This window comes from Cervus elaphus, chromosome 10 (genome assembly GCF_910594005.1).
Source record: "Cervus elaphus chromosome 10, mCerEla1.1, whole genome shotgun sequence".
Lineage (NCBI taxonomy): Eukaryota > Metazoa > Chordata > Mammalia > Artiodactyla > Cervidae > Cervus > Cervus elaphus.
The window spans coordinates 23,913,103-23,928,966 of NC_057824.1; the positions used below are offsets into that span (position 1 = coordinate 23,913,103).

General features: G+C 51.0%; 1 protein-coding gene across 1 annotated transcript in view; it reads right to left on the bottom strand.

Moving 5' to 3' along the window:
* Positions 1-15,864, bottom strand: part of EMP2 (epithelial membrane protein 2) — a 44,042-nt gene that overhangs the window by 27,759 nt on the left and 419 nt on the right. The window lies entirely within an intron of this gene.

The window sequence follows — 15,864 nt, forward strand, 5'->3', positions numbered from 1 at the left end:
CAGAATCATGAACTAAATAAATGTTTTCTCTTTTAAGACATTATGGCCTCTGAGATATTATAGGCTCAGTTCCAGACCACCTCAATAGAGCAAATATCACAATAAAGTGAGTCACGTGATTTTTTTTGTTTCCCAGTGCATATAAAAGTTATATGGGACTTCCCTGGTGGTCCACTGGTTAAGAATCTGCCTGCCAAGGCAGGGGACAGAGGTTTGATCCCTGGTCAGTGAACCAACATCCCACATGCTGCAGGGCAACTAAGCCCGTACACCACGACTACTGAGCGTGTACTCAGAAGCCCGTGTTCCACAATAAGAGAAGTCATTGCGATGAGAAGCCCACGCACCACAACTTGAGAGTAGTCCCTGCTTGCCACAGCTAAAGACAGCCTGTGAAGGCCTGTGGGCAGCAACAAAGACACAGCGCAGCCAAAATAAATAAATATTTAAAAAGGAAGTTTTTTTAAAAAGCTATGTTTACACTACACTGTAGTTTATTAAGTGTGCAATAGCATTATGCCTAAAAGAAAAACAATGTAGATGCCTTAATTTTAAAATACTCTACTACAAAAATTGCTGACCGTCATCTGAAGTGAAGTTGCTCAGTCGTGTGTGACTCCTTGCAATCCCATGGACTGTAGGCCACCAGGCTCTTCCGTCCATGGGATTTTCCAGGCAAGAGTACTAGAGTGGGTTGCCATTTCCTTCTCCAGGGGATCTTCCAGACCCAGGGATCGAACCCGGGTCTCCTGCACTACAGACAGACGCTCTACTGCCTGAACCACCAGGGAAGCCCCCATCATCTGAGACTTCAGCAAATCGTGGTCCTAACATCAAAGATCACAGATCACATAACAAATATAGTAACAATGAAAAAGTTTGAAATATGGAGAGAATTATCAAAATGTGACACACACAAAGTGCGCAAACCCTGCTGGGAAAATGGTGTTGATAGACTTGCTTAGCGTGGGGTGGCCACAAACCTTTAATTTGTAAAAAAAAAAACACAAACAAAACAAAACGCAGAATCTGCAAAGTGCAATCAAGTGAAGGGCAATGAATTGGGATGTGCCTGCGCATTTCAGGATGGTTTGTTACACAGCAAGAGCTAACTGATACAAGAGAAACACTATGATCTTAGATTCAGGGCTCCTCAAAGACAGAAACCATGCCTTACTTATCCCCAGTGCCCAGGGTTACTCAGCAAACACTTGGTGAGTGTCTGCTAATTTGCACAGCTTTGGCAGAAGAGCTAATAACCACCATTTTGCCAATGACTGCTGTCTGACCCCATCAATTAAAGGGCTCCCTGCTGGCTGCTGTCATCCAAGGAGCTCCCTATAATTATGCCACCCAAAACACCCTCACCTCAGCCCAGAGCAGGCTGGGGCCTGCAGGCTCACAATATGTCATTTGGATTAAGTGGCTGAGGTGAGGCAGGTGTCAGACTCGGGGTGCTTGTCATCCTCACAGTCCTCAGGTTAAGGATGTTCTTCCCTTCACAGAGCATCTTGTGTTAGTGACTTCCAAGGAACCCCCAGGAGATCAGTGCTGCTCACTTTAACAGCTTTTTCGTCTTTTCTAAACTGTCATTTAAAACTGGGTGAATTCTGCCAGCAAGTTAGGGACTGGGAATCAGTGCCTACAACTTGGCCAGACCCAGGGAGCCCTAGGACCAGGAAGCCAGGCCTCCACCTCCAGGTAAGTTAACACACGGAGGGGACAAAGGGGAGAAGATGAGCAGGAAGTAATACGTGCAAAACACAGAAAAGCACAGACAGAACCAGACTGGAATGAAGTCCAGCAGCCTAACAACCCGGTGCCTCAGTTTTCTCATCTGTACAATGGGCATGACCATGATATGCCCACCTCCTAGGACCACCGGGAGATAATAGAGTGAAAGTGCTTAGAACAGCATCTGGCACCCAACAAGTGCTATGTACATGCACCGATCACAGCCAGCACCATGGTCAAGGAGCTCTTAGAACTGCCACCCCCACACCTTTCCCATCCCCACAGAGTCCACTGCCATTCTCGGGGGGCAGTCACCCAGGGGAAATAAACCACCCAGCTGTCTCCAGCAGGGAAGAAGTACAGACAGACAACAGGCAGCTCAAGCGGTGTGGACAGGTAGGGGATCCTCAGGCACTGTCCTCACGTGCTCGTGTCCATGTCCCTCCAAACCAGTCATTCCTGCACCACATGCAGCATCTCCGGTGTATCTGTGTACCACCTTAGTTACTAGCAGCCTACTCACTTTTTAAACTTACCACTTTACAAAAGGAAACCTTATATCACAACCAAAATGGAAAGGTGGCAGTCCATGGGAAAGAAAGAAATACACAATGAAAACAGAACGTTACTCAGTTCCAGCTAGAAACTGTTGCTGCTCAAAATTCTGAGTCCAAGGCTCGCTTTCTCTTTCTTTGCTGAAGCAACACCACATCCCATGTGTTTGGGAAGTTCTATTAAAAACATAATAGCACAAAACTGAGGTTTTCTCCTTGGAGGCTTGGGAGGGAATTTAAAAAGAAATGATTTAAAAGGGCTTTGGGAGACCTGGGTTCGATCTCTGGGTCGAGAAGATCCCTGGAGTGGCATGGCAACCCACTCCAGTATTCTTGCCTGGAGAATCCCCATGGGCAGAGAAGCCTGGTGGGCTACAGTCCATGAGGTCAAAAAGAGTTGGACATGACTGAGCGCCTAAGCACAACACAGCAATATCTTATTTAATGCTGTGTGTCTAGTCCACCTGAAGCATCTGTGATGGTTAATTTGCTGTGTCAATCTGGCTGGGCCACAGGGTTGCTGTGAGGGTGTTTTTGGATGAGATGAAACATTTAAATCAGTGGGCTTTGAGTAAAGCAGATTGCCCTCCATAATGTGGGTGGGCCTCATCTGATCAGTTGAAGGTTCAAATAGAACAATACGCTTACATCCACCACCACCACCCCCAGCACCCTTTGGAGCGGAACTGCAGCATCAGCTTTCCCCTGGGTGCCCAGCCTGCCAGCCTACCCCACTGATTTTGGACTTGCTAGCCCTCATAACTGCATAAGCCAATTCCTTAAAAATAAACCTCTCTCCATATATAATATGTATATATAATTAATATAATATATATATGGAGAGAGGTGTATACACACACATATACAGTTGTTGTTCAGTCACTAAGTCATGTCCAGCTCTTTGCAACCCCATGGACACCAGGCTTCCCTGCCTTTCACTGTCTCCTGAAGTTTGCTCAAATTCATGTCCACTGAGTCAGTGATGCTATCTAACCATCACATCCTCTGCCACACAAACGTATACACATTCTCTTGGCCCTGTTTCTTGGAGAACCCTGACTAAAACAGCAGCTCTCCTTTGGGATACCCATGCAGCCCACACAGACTCACTAACCTGAGAGCTGGCAGGTCATGTCCTTTAATTAGGGGTTTGGGGGCACCTGGTCAGGGAACTAGATCCCACAAGCCATGTGGTGGCCACACACACACACAACCAGGGTGTGACACAGCCATTAAATGGAATACTACTCAGCAATGAAAAAGGAACAAAAGGAAGGGATGCCCTCTGTTAAACATCCAAGACCAGGACAGATGCTGAGCCAGCTGGGTAGTGATCCTCATTAACTTGGAATCACCCTGTAACATATCCCCACCAGCATGCCCCAGGGTGGGTGGGGGGGAGCTGTGAGATTGCCTGGCTGGAAAGAAAGGCAGCCCCCCAGACCTCTTGCCCATCCAGCTGGGCCACCTCTGATGATGAGCATCTGTGGCTATGACACCATCCAGCCATGGGATTGGGAAGTGGACCCCACACAATGAGAATCGCAGACTCATGCAGTCTCAGCTAAAGGGTGCTGTGTGATCACACAGACTCACCCCCGCCCCAGCCTCTGCCTGGATTATTTCTATAACAACCAGTCTCCATTTGTATGAGCCCCAGGACTGGAGACCTCACCACTTCCTGACACAGCACCTGAGAACTGAGTCCTAAACATTAGAAGAAGGTTTCTCCAAACTTCAGTCATCGGCTTACCTCCTTCCTGAGAACCACTGTCAGATTTTACTTCGTGTTTGTCATTAAATAAATCCACTCTCTAAGAGAAATACATGTATTTCAAGAAGAAATCTTCTGGCTCCCTGGGAATGGAAAATCAGCATGACCTGCCACATCGATCGATTGTGAAAATTAACAGCCACCCTGACTTAAAAAGCCATGGTTCACAAGTTCTGGTTCAATGTTGTTGTCCTCCAAAGGGCTGTGTGGAGACCTGCTCTGTCTGGTTAAAGAAGGAAAACTAGAATTGAAGAAGCATCTTCCCCCTGATGGAATCCCTGATGGAATCCACGCTTTCACTGCAGCAGACCCAGGTTCAGTCCCTGGTCAGGGAACTAGACCCTGCAAGCATGTGTCACGACCACACACACACACACACACAAAGCCAGAGTGTGACATGGCCATAAAATGGAACGCTACTCAGCAATGAAAAAGGAACAAGAGGAACACCTACTACATGCACATCATGGATGATTCACAAAACCTTACGCTGAGTCAAAGAAGCCAGACACAAAGAGTGTATACTGTCTGTGATATTGTGCCTAATAAAAAGAAATACAGCTTTAAAAAAAAAAAGAAGAAGGAAAATTACAGTCAGAGAGGCATCTTCCCCTTGATGGAATCAGAAGAACCGAACAACTGAAAAGAGACCCACTTTATCACCGAGTGACTTCCCTGGTGGCTCAGACGGTGAAGAATCTGTCTGTAATGCAGGAGACTCGGGTTCCATCCCCGGATTGGGAAAATCCCCTGGAGAAGGGAATGGCAACACACTCCAGTATTCAAGCCTGGAGAATTCCTGCCACACAAAGGAGGCTGGCAGGCTACAGTCCATGGGGTCACAAAGAGTCAGACACCACTGAGAGACCAACACACTACCTGATGTGGTACCGGCAGCACCAGGGTCCTGCAAGAAACAGCCCTATGGGGGGCTCTGCCTTCCACGGTGTCCAGTTCTTGCAGGTGGCCCCCATGTGCCCTTCATTCCTCCCCGCCATCCCCCCGCCTACTCAGCTGGGCCCAGCCCAGCCCAGAACCTTGGGTGGGCCCTTGCTTAAACCCGGGAGCCCGGCCTCCTGCAACCTGCTCTAGACCTATAGGAATCCCACCAGTGGAAGTTTCTTAGGAGCCAGAAACTAGGACAGGGCTGGGAACGGAACTAAAACTCACGGAAGCAGAGAAACTTCATCCAGTGCTGTTGGGAGTGTAAAATGCTGCAGCCACGGTGGGAAAGTCTAGCTGGTCCTCAAACAATTAAACACAGAGTTATGTGTGCATGTGCTCAGTCACGTCCGAGTCTTTATGACCCCACAGACTGCAGCCCGCCAGGCTCCTCTGTCCACGGGATTCTCCAGGCAAGGATACTGGAGTGGGTTGTCATTACCTCCTCCAGGGGATCTCCCAGGGGATCGAACCTCCGTCTTTTGCAGCTCCTGCATTAGCAGGTGGATTCTTTACCACTTCACCACATAGTTAGCATCAGTTCAGTTCAGTTCAGTTCAGTTGCTCAGTCGTGTCTGACTCTTTGCGACTCTATGAATCGCAGCATGCTGGGCCTCCCTGTCCATCACCAACTCCTGGAGTCCACTCAAACTCATGTCCATCGAGTTGGTGATGCCATCCAGCCATCTCATCTTCTGTCATCCCCTTCTCCTCCTGCCCCCAATCCCTCCCAGCATCAGGGTCTTTTCCAATGAGTCAACTCATCGCATGAGGTGGCCAAAGTACTGGAGTTTCAGCTTTAGCATCAGTCCTTCCAATGAACACCCAGGACTCATCTTCTCTAGGATGGACCGGTTGGATCTCCTTGCAGTCCAAGGGACTCTCAAGAGTCTTCTCCAACACCACAGTTCAAAAGCATCAATTTTTCGGCACTCATAGGACCCAGCGATTCCACTCCTGGGTAAATACCCCAGGGAAATGAAAACAGTAACACAGAGAATTATATTCACTATTTTGTGATAGTGATACTTGCTTAGTCGTGTCTGACTCTTTGAGACCCCATAGACTGTAGCCCACCAGGCTCCTCTGTCCAGGGAATTTTCCAGGCAAGATACTGGAGTGGGTTGCCATTTCCTCTTCCAGAGGATTTTCCTGACCCAGGGATCAAACCCAAGTCTCTCACATCTCCTGCATCGGCAGGCAGATTCTTTACCACTGAGCCACCAGGGAAGCCCCATCAATGTGTATTATACTGTAAACGGAAAGTCAATATCACTTGCCAAGTGACTGATATTTTAGTAATACATGAAAAAAAAAACAAAAAAAGAGCGTATTACAGTTTGTAACATTGCCTGTATGCTACAGAAATCATCTCCAAATGCCTGTGGGCGTGCAGACCGCACTCTGGGAGGGCCGATGATTAAGCCTCTTTCGGGCTCTGGCCTAGAAGAATGTGACCCCATGTCATGCTGACATGGGGATGCTGACTGTGCCACTTGGGCCTGAACCAACTGCGGCGGGTGGGGAGGGGAGCAGCTGCCCTCAGCCCTTCTCCACGCCACCCGTCTCCACCCCTGCAGCCTCCTGCCCGCTTCTCATCCAGGGCAGGGGTCCTCCCTTCTGCCACTCTTCCCGGGGGTGGGCTGAAGAGCAGGAAAACCCGGGACTCCTGGGGGGACGCCCTCCCTCGGCTATTCACACAACAGAGACTTACTGAGCACCTACTTCACCCCTCCCAGGTAGCTCAGTGGTAAAGAACCCGCCCGCCAGTGCAGGAGACACAAGAGACGTGGGTTCGATCCCTGAGTGGGGAAGATCCCCTGGGGGAGGAAATGGCAACCCACCCCAGTATTCTTGACTGGAGGATCCCACGGACAGAGGACGCTGGCAGGCTACAGCTCAGGGGTTCGCAAAGCATCAGATACAACTCAGCACGCACTGCACACTTAGCTCTGTGCTAAAGAGTGCTGGAGAAAGCCCAGGGAGCTCAAAAGATCTGGTCCCTCAAACGAAGACCGTCGGAAGTAATGGAAGTGATCACCGCTTAGAAAGAGGATTCCTTCTCCATTCCACACACACATCTGAAACACAAGAATCAAGATGGCTTTGCCCAGGGCAGGGGTGGAGGTGAGTTCTGTCCTCTGTGACCAGGCTGTTAAAGGCAGAGGACCCTCCTGTGGTCCAGGACCCTCAGGACTGAGAAAGCTGACTTGAGAGGAAGAACACAGGCCTCTAAGACATCCATCAACACATTAGCAGCAAAGACACTTTCTTGGCCCAAAGGACCAGGGTTTTTTCAAGAGGACTCAGATGTCTGTTAAAAAGAGGGATGTGATGGGACCCAACCAACCATCCAATGGAACAGTGTCTGCAGAGTCCGAGAGTTTGTTGGAGTTTAGTTGTTAAGTCAAGTCCGACTCTTCGTGACCCCTGTAGATTGTAGCCCACCAGGCTTCTCTGTCCATGGGATTTCCCAGGCAAGAATACTGGAGTGGGTTACCATTTCCTTCTCCAGGGGATCTTCTGGACCCAGAGATTGAACCCGCCTCTTCTGCATTGACAGGAGAATTCTTTACCCCTGAGCCACCTGAGAAGCCCCCAGGGCCTACAAGACTGGGATTCAAATCCTAACACAAAATTCTTAAGACTCTGTTTCTTCATCTATAGGGCAGAGATGATGATTCTCTTAACCCCAGAGGGTTGTTATTCATTAAAAATGAGACAGAGGCTGTAAAGCAAGTGGCCCAAACTGCTTTGCACCCTATAAATGCTATGGCAAATTATTGCTGTTAACACTGGCAAAGTGTAAGTCATTTTCTCCTATTCTCAAACACCAACCTACGGCACAGTTCCAGACCCTTTATGTGTCTCTTTGAATTCTCGTCAAAGCCCCAGACTCCCACTCCTAATGGTCTCCTGGACACCTTTCCAGGGATCTCATACGGCCCTGTTGTGTGTGCTCAGTCACGTCCCACTGTTTGCGAACCCATGGACTGTAGCCCACCAGGCTCCTCTGTCCATGGAATTCTCCAGGCAAGAATACTGGAGTGGGTTGCCATTTCCCACTCCAGAGGATCTTCCCAACCCAGGGGTCAAACCTGAGTCTCTTTCATCTCCTGCGTTGCAGGTGGATTCTTAACACACCCTAAATGGACCACATCACCCCCTCCCCAAACTACCACTTGCCTGTTGACTGCATCCAGATGGAAAACCATCACAGCCAGGGGAGGTCCACAAAGGGATGTTTCAAGGGGCCTGCTCCCTGGAGGCTGAACGGCACAGGTCCTGGTTACCCTGCCATTGGATTGCCACACGGCCCCTACTTAGGCTGTCTACCATTGCCCCCCACCTCCTAAAGCTCCCCACTCCAAAGCTGCAAAACTCACACTGCTTCCCGAATTCAGGGAGGACTATTTCATTATTCCTGAACTTCAAGTACACACGTTAGGGCTTCCTAGGTGGCTCAGACAGTAAAGAATCCACCTGCAATTCAGGAGGTGATTCCTGGGTCAAGAAGATCCCCTGGAGAAGGAAATGGCAACCCACTCCAGGACTCTTGCCTGGGAAATCCCATGGACAGAGAAGCCCGGCGGGCTACAGTCCACGGGGTCGAAAAAGAGTCAGACACGACTTAGCAACCGCACCGCCACCACCACTACCACACTTATGTAACTCTTGAATATATTTTCTCGGAAACAAACAAGACTGCAGGCCCAGTCCATTCCTTCCTCTCCCTGTCTGCACGGGCAGCCACACTGATTGATTCTGATATCTCCTTCCAGTCACTTTCCTTGCATACGTGTAACACACATGAGGCCATAGGAACACTGTTCCTTTATGTTTGCTTTTATGTATATATTTATATATATTTTATGTATATTATGTGTATTTCCCCATATATTGCTTTGTTACTTATCGACCTTTCTGTATCGGTACACAGAGATGGACATCCAAGTTTTTTCCTCTGAGATCTAAATTTTTAGATGATTTTGATTGAGAATATAATTGATGTACAATATGTGAGTTTCAGGTGTGCTACATCGTGATTTGACATTTGCACACATTATGAAATAGCCATCATGTTCAGTCTAATAGTTAAATACATTGTATCCCCGCGGCTTATTTACTTAATAACTGACGGTTTGTACCTCTTAATCCCCTCCACCTATTTTATCCCTCCCACCCACCCCCACCTCTTGAATCTTGTCTTTTTTTAATTTTAATTTTTATGCTTTTTGGCCACTCTGCGTGTGGGATCTTAGTTCCCTAACCAGGGACAAAATCCTATATTGGGAGTGCAAGTCTTAACCACTGCACTGCCAAGGGAATTTTGCTTTGACCCTGAATTTTGCTCTTTTTAACTTCTGTAAAGTGTTAGTCGCTCAGTCTTGTCCGACTCTCTGACCCCCATGGACTGTAGCCTGGCAAGCTCCTCTATCCCTGGAATTCTCCAGGCAAGAATACTGGAGTGAGTTGCCATGCCCTCCTCCAGGGGGTCTTTCAGACCCAGGCAGCGAACTCAGGTCTCCTGCATTGGAGGCAGATTCTTTACCCTCTGAGCCACCAGGGAAGCCCTAACTTCTGTAAGATACTCCCTAATGTGACTGACGGATATTTAGTTGCTTCTTTCCCTTTCTCTCTCTTTCTTCCGTCCCAGTGTTGCAGTGTGAACATCATCACTCCTGCTTCCCCAGCCAGGTTCATCGGGATGTGGAGGGAAGCCCCCTTCCCCTTCATCTCAGCTCACCACCCAGCTGAGCCCCCAGCCCTTCCCTCCCCTCCTGCACCACACACTGGAGGCTAACGAGACACGTGCATCTGCTCCAGCAAGACTTCTGCCCCACACCCTCTGCCTTTTCTCTCCCTCCTTTCTGCAAACCCGGAGCCATCACTGCCCAGGAGAATTCTAGGGACTCTTCGAAGCCCATCTGCAGTCCGACAGGCTTAAGGAAACTCTTGCACACCATGACATGGGCTCCCCTGAAACCCCATCTCGTGACTCCGCTCCTGGCACGTACATCCTTGTACCCACCATCTTCTTAGCGGGACAGAAATCTCCTTTGAAGAGAAGGAAATCCCCCTTTGCCTACACGGCTCACTGCCCAGAGTCACGTGATCACAGCCATTGGGATGAAAGTGGGCAAGCCAGACTCTCCCTCAGCTTTCCTTTGGTTCAAGCAAATCATAAACACCTTCAGCCACTTCCACAAACATCAATATTCCAACTCTCCCGATCCCCGGAACAACCGTCCAAGGCATGGCGGGGCATGATGACCCTCATCAAAGATGCAGAGACTCCTTTGGAAGTTGAGTGGGACATCAGGTCTGAAACTGAACGTTGGGGCCTCTTTGCAGAAGAGGAGCTTAGGCGGGGAGCTCACAGATATTTCAGGATTGTTGTCAAAAGGATGAACATCTCTGGAGAAGGAAATGGCAACCCACTCCAATATTCTTGCCTGGAAAATCTCATGGATGGAGGAGCCTGACAGGCTATAGCCCATGGGGCCACAAAGGGTCGGACAGGACCAAGCAACTAACACTTACACTTATGCCATCTCCCCAAAGGCAGTCCCTTTTGCACTAAGATTTTTACCAAACCCAAGGATCATCATTGCTTATTAATGACACCTTTCCATTATTTCAAAAAAATGCTTTAGAGTTTAAAACATCAACTTCAGTGTTTCACCCTATGCAGTAGTGAAACTATGGGTTTGTGTTCTATTTGTGTTTTATTTTCCCCCAAATATCAATGGAGAAAAAGACATGATTACTCTTTTTTTTTTTTTTTTTGGTTTCACACTCAGCTATGAACTTTTAAAAATGATCTTGGTTACCACCAGTGATAACACGCTTTGGGAAACATTCATTAGAATAAGATGAATGAGACTTTGGGTTACATGCATTCATTGCAAAATTGTTAACTAACTTCATTTTAAGGAAAGAAAGCTCTCCAGAGAAGTCTGTGATCAAAAGCATCAGAAAGGGAAACCTTCAAAGGGACTTCTCTATTGGACAAACTTAGTGATCTTAGGCTTACAAGCAGTTTGTACTGAGAGACTTAACCAGTCCCTCTCTGCATCCTGCAGGGTGAGAGATGTTTCACATCCAAATTTCTCAGCTCAATTTTGGCACCAAATATCCAAATATCTAGAGCTTATATCCCTCAGCTCTAGACCCAGGAGTGCTAGGAAGCTTCTAGAAGCTGATGTTATCTAACCTGTCCAAGGAGGGCAGGAAGTTGGAGAATCTCTTCGCCTTCAATCCCTTTCTAGATCAACTGAAGCCTGGCTTCCCAAAAAGGTGAGAGTCCTGGGAATTTAACTATTCAGGTCATCAACTCCTTGTTAAGCCCTGGAGACACCATGTGAACAAACCGTGTCCTCAGACGGGAAGACGGTTTTTCTGCAGCCCCCAGGTCTTCCTACGTCCTGCCCGAGGATGGATGATATTCCCAGAGCCCAGCAGCTGTGGCTGGGAGTGACCCAAGGCCAGTGGGAAGTGACCTACTGCCTGAGCATGGCTCTTGGCCCACCTTTCACTGATCAGTACATGAGCATGGAAACTCAACATCTTGGACGGATGACACATGTCATAAGGGTCCCTGGGACCTGGGGGACCATAAGGGGACCTGGCCTAGGAACCCACTGGCAACTCCCAGTCATCCAGCTCCTTGGCAGTAAGTCCGCAGACCCAGTTCTAGTCCAGGTCCTGCTGCCAACCTGCTGAGTGACCTCAGGTGAGTCACTCCACCTCTCTGAGCATCCCTAGCAGTTACACTGGGGCTTTTAAAGGCCCTTTGTTGTTGTTCAGTTACCAAGTCATGTTCGAGTCTCTGTGACCCCATGGACCGCAGCACACCAGGCTTCCCTGTCCTTCACTATCTCCCGGAGCTTGCTCAAACTCATGTCCATCGAGTCAGTGATGCCATCCAACCATCTCATCCTTTGTTGGCCCTTCTCCTCTTGCCTTCTATCTTTCCCAGCATAAATCGGCTCTTTGCATCAGGTGGCCAAAGAAATGGAGCTTCAACTTTAGCATCAGTCCTTCCAATGAATATCCAGGGTTGATTTCCTTTAGGATTGACTGGTTTGATGTCCTTGCAGTCTAAGGGACTCTCCAGCATGTTCTCCAGCACTACAGCTTGAAAGCATCAGTTCTTTGGCACTCAGCCTTCTTTACAGTCCAACTCTCATATCTGTACTAAGGCCATTATGCCCCTGAAAGACTCTGATCTTAGCCCACGGAGGTCCAGGGCGCTCTCACCCCTCCCAGCCTCTGCCCAGGGCTTACGCGCCTGGAAGAGCCCCAGTGACGAGCTGGGACAGCGAGTGCTTCTGTGGTTGTCCAGTCACAGGCCGGTGCTCTCACTGGGTGGCAGCTCTGCCTTGGGTATTTTTAGACTGCCCCCCTTGGCCTGTCCCTAACAAGAGCCAGACGCATCTGACAATCCCCAGCCACGGACCGGTCCTGCCAAAACTGCACTTTGGGGTCGCTCCTGCAGGGAGCTGGGCTCCATCACTCCTGGGGTGAGAAGGGGCGCCTCTCTTCCAAGCACCCCCACTCCACCCCCCCTCTTCCCTGGATGAGATGACGCCAACATCCAAGGGTCAAGTCCCAGTTCTATCTAAGGTGCCAGCTGCCCTGGTTCCCCATTCCAGCTGCTGCTGCCAATCGCCCAGTAAGAGGTCCCTGGAGCCCACCCCCCTGTCCTGGAGTCCTGCTGTCAGCCTTCAATGGCTTCTCCTGGAAGGACCCTGCTCTCCTCTTTGGGGGGATGGCTGTCACTACCCCGTGACTGAAGAACCCACCTCTGCGCCACTTTAGCCTCCGATGCCAGGGTCAGAGGCCTCATTTGCCCACAAAGCTGGGCAGCAGCCACATATTGCAACACACACACACACACACATACACACACACACCAATCTGCCTTCCCCAGGACAGTCAGCTGGACTCCTGCCTTCCAAACAAATCCCACCAAGCAGCCAGCAATCCACCACCACCCCATCTGGCCTGGAAAGGCATTCCTGTGTTTTTGTCTCGACAGACTTCCCTTCCTGGTCACGTCTGACAGAGTTCAGTGTGACAAAGAGCCAGCCTCCACCGTGCCCCTGTCAACCAGGGAGGCCCCGGACAGCAGGGGAGTAAGTGCAGGCCTGGGATGAGACATGGGCCAGTTGAGCCTTCCTGGGAATCACCCGTGGCTGGAAAATCGAGAGTCTGTGCACACACACACACACACACACACACACGCACGTGCTCTCAGCTCCCGCCCTGAAGATAATATGCACAAGGCAGACAGAGAAAATCTAGGTGAAACATTCACTTCCATTCTATAAACAAAGGGCCTCAGACAAGACTTGTGTGTGCAGGGGAGTGGCAGGGAGGACAGGATGGTTGTGCCCTGGATCCACGACTAGCTGCCACGGACCTCCGTCAGCCCCTTTTGTGTGCTGTGTGTGCTCAGCTGCGTCCAGCTCTGTGGCCCCATGGACTCTGGGAATCCCCCGGGCTCCTCTGGCCATGGGATTGTCCAAGCAAGAATACTGGAGTGGATTGCCATGTCCTCCTCCAGGGGATCCTCCCGACCCAGGGATCAAACCCGCATCTCCTATGTCTCCTGCATTAGTAGGTGAATTCTTAAGCACTGTACCACCTGGGAAGCCCCTCATAAACTGTGCCCTAATCTGGGGCCTGGTAGGCAGAGGAGGCTCGGCCCCGTCCCTCTGGGTGGGGAAGCGCAGTATCAGTGCCCACCGGCCTTGTCCTGCCCTCACCCGCCCTCTGGGCCCCCTCTGTGGCTTCCAACGCAGTCACCTTTGGAGCCAGATTTCAGGTCAATCTCAATTTCCCCACTAGAAGGACAGAGGCAGCTACAGGCTATATGGCCCACTCCCTGCCTCCCACTCCCCAATTCCCAGTGAGGGTGGAGGACGCTGATCCAAAAACCCTAGGTGGGAAAACAGGTTCTGCACCCTCCTGCCACCCCCACGCCCTCCCTCTGCCTCAGGCTTGACATCTGCCAAGGCCCCCGTGGGCATCGGGGCCCTGATTTCCCCAGAACGGTCTTCCCCCTGCCTCTCCAAGTCCCCCCAGGGCATCTCCAGGTGGCACTATGAACAGGGATTAGGGAAAACAGACAGAGATCCAAAGTGTGGCTCTTGGCACCTACTAGCTCAAGGACCTTGAGAAACTGACTTAAGGTCTCTGGCCTGGCTCTTCCCACCTGCAGCCTGGGAGCGCGGAGGGGCTGGTGCAGGGTGGTGGGGTGGTGGGGGGTGGCTTCCAGGAGCGCTGGAGGGTGCCATGCCCTGCAGAGACTCCATCAGCTTCGGTTCCCTTCCTCGTCCCTTCCAGACTCCTGGGGAAACCTGGCTCCGGTCCCTTCCTCACCCTCCTTCCACTTCGTTATACTGAGGCCACATTCTGGGGAGAGGTGGCCGGCAACCGTGACTGGCCTCCCAGGTTTCTAGCTGATTCAGACTGAAGCACAGAGGTGGCTGCAGACCCGGTTTAACTGTGGCAGGATATACAGAACATAACATTAATCATTTTCACTACTTTTAAGTGTAGAATTCAGTGCCATTAAATACATTTACCGTGTCATAGAACCGTCACCACTATCTATACCCCAAATTTCTGCATCCTCCCCAACTCTGTACCCATTAAACAATTCCCCATCCCTCTCCCCTGGCCCAGCTAACCACTACTCTGCTTTCATTCCCTATGAACTCGCCTATTCTAGGTGTCTCCGATCAGTGAAGGCATAAAATACTGGGGCCACTGGCTTCTCAAGACCCTCTCCAAGCCCCTTACCTTACTCCTCACTCTGCTGGCCACCTGTTACCTGGTCCCTGCATTTTAGATACAGCTAAGTTCAAAGATCACCCCCAGCACTTCACATGCACCACTTTGGAGCCTGGGAGGGGGCACTGACCATTTTCCCAAACCTGAAACTGGGCTGTCATTCTTGTTCCAAAGTCAGAGGTGGGTTCGGTGGCCTGGAGGGAGAGGCTTTGCAATGTGGGGTCTCCCGCAGATACAGGTGCCCCCACCTAACCCTCATTCTTGAGGTTCCCGTGTCAGCCCCCAAACAGGGCCTCCCTGGGGTGGATTTGGTGGTGGTGGTTTAGTCGCTAAGTCGTGTCCGACTCTTGCGACCCCCTGGACTGTAGCCCACCAGGCTCCTCTGTCCATGGGATTCTCCAGGCAAGAATACTGGAGGGGGTTGCCATTTCCTTCTTCAGAGAATCTTCCCAACCCAGCAATCACACCCAGGTCTCCTGCATTGCAGGCAGGTTCTTTACCGGTGGGTTTAGGACCCTGGGTTTGGGGAGAGTGTATAGGCTTTCTATTGAGGAACGCTAGCCTCCCCTCGCTCTGGACCGATGGGTGGGGCCCTCCATGCTCCTCCCCGGTCCAACCGCAGGGGAGAGGGGACGGAGGCGTCACCCAAGCCCCTCCACCGCCCCAGACCGAAGTCAGCAGCTTCTCGCCGCTGGGGGGCGCAACGGAGCCGCCGCCGCCGCCGGGGGCCGAGAGGGACCCACCGACCCAGCCTGCGCGCAGCAGGTCCCGCGCGCTCCCACGAGGCGGGGGACCCGCGCCAAGGCGCCGGGGACTCTCACACGACGAGAAAGGGACGGCCCGGGACTCCCAGAGCCCTGGGAGTAGCGTTGACGGGGGCGAAGGGAGTCGCCCTGACTCCTCCCCAAACTTTTCCCGCCCGCCTCGGCGCGAAAGGCGAAGGAAGCAGTCCGGGGGTGGGGAGGTGGAATCCGGGATCCAGGGCGGGCCGGGGGCAGGCGGGAAGTCGGCCCCGGTGCGATTTGGCGGAGGAACAGTGGGTTTTCCGCAGGGAGG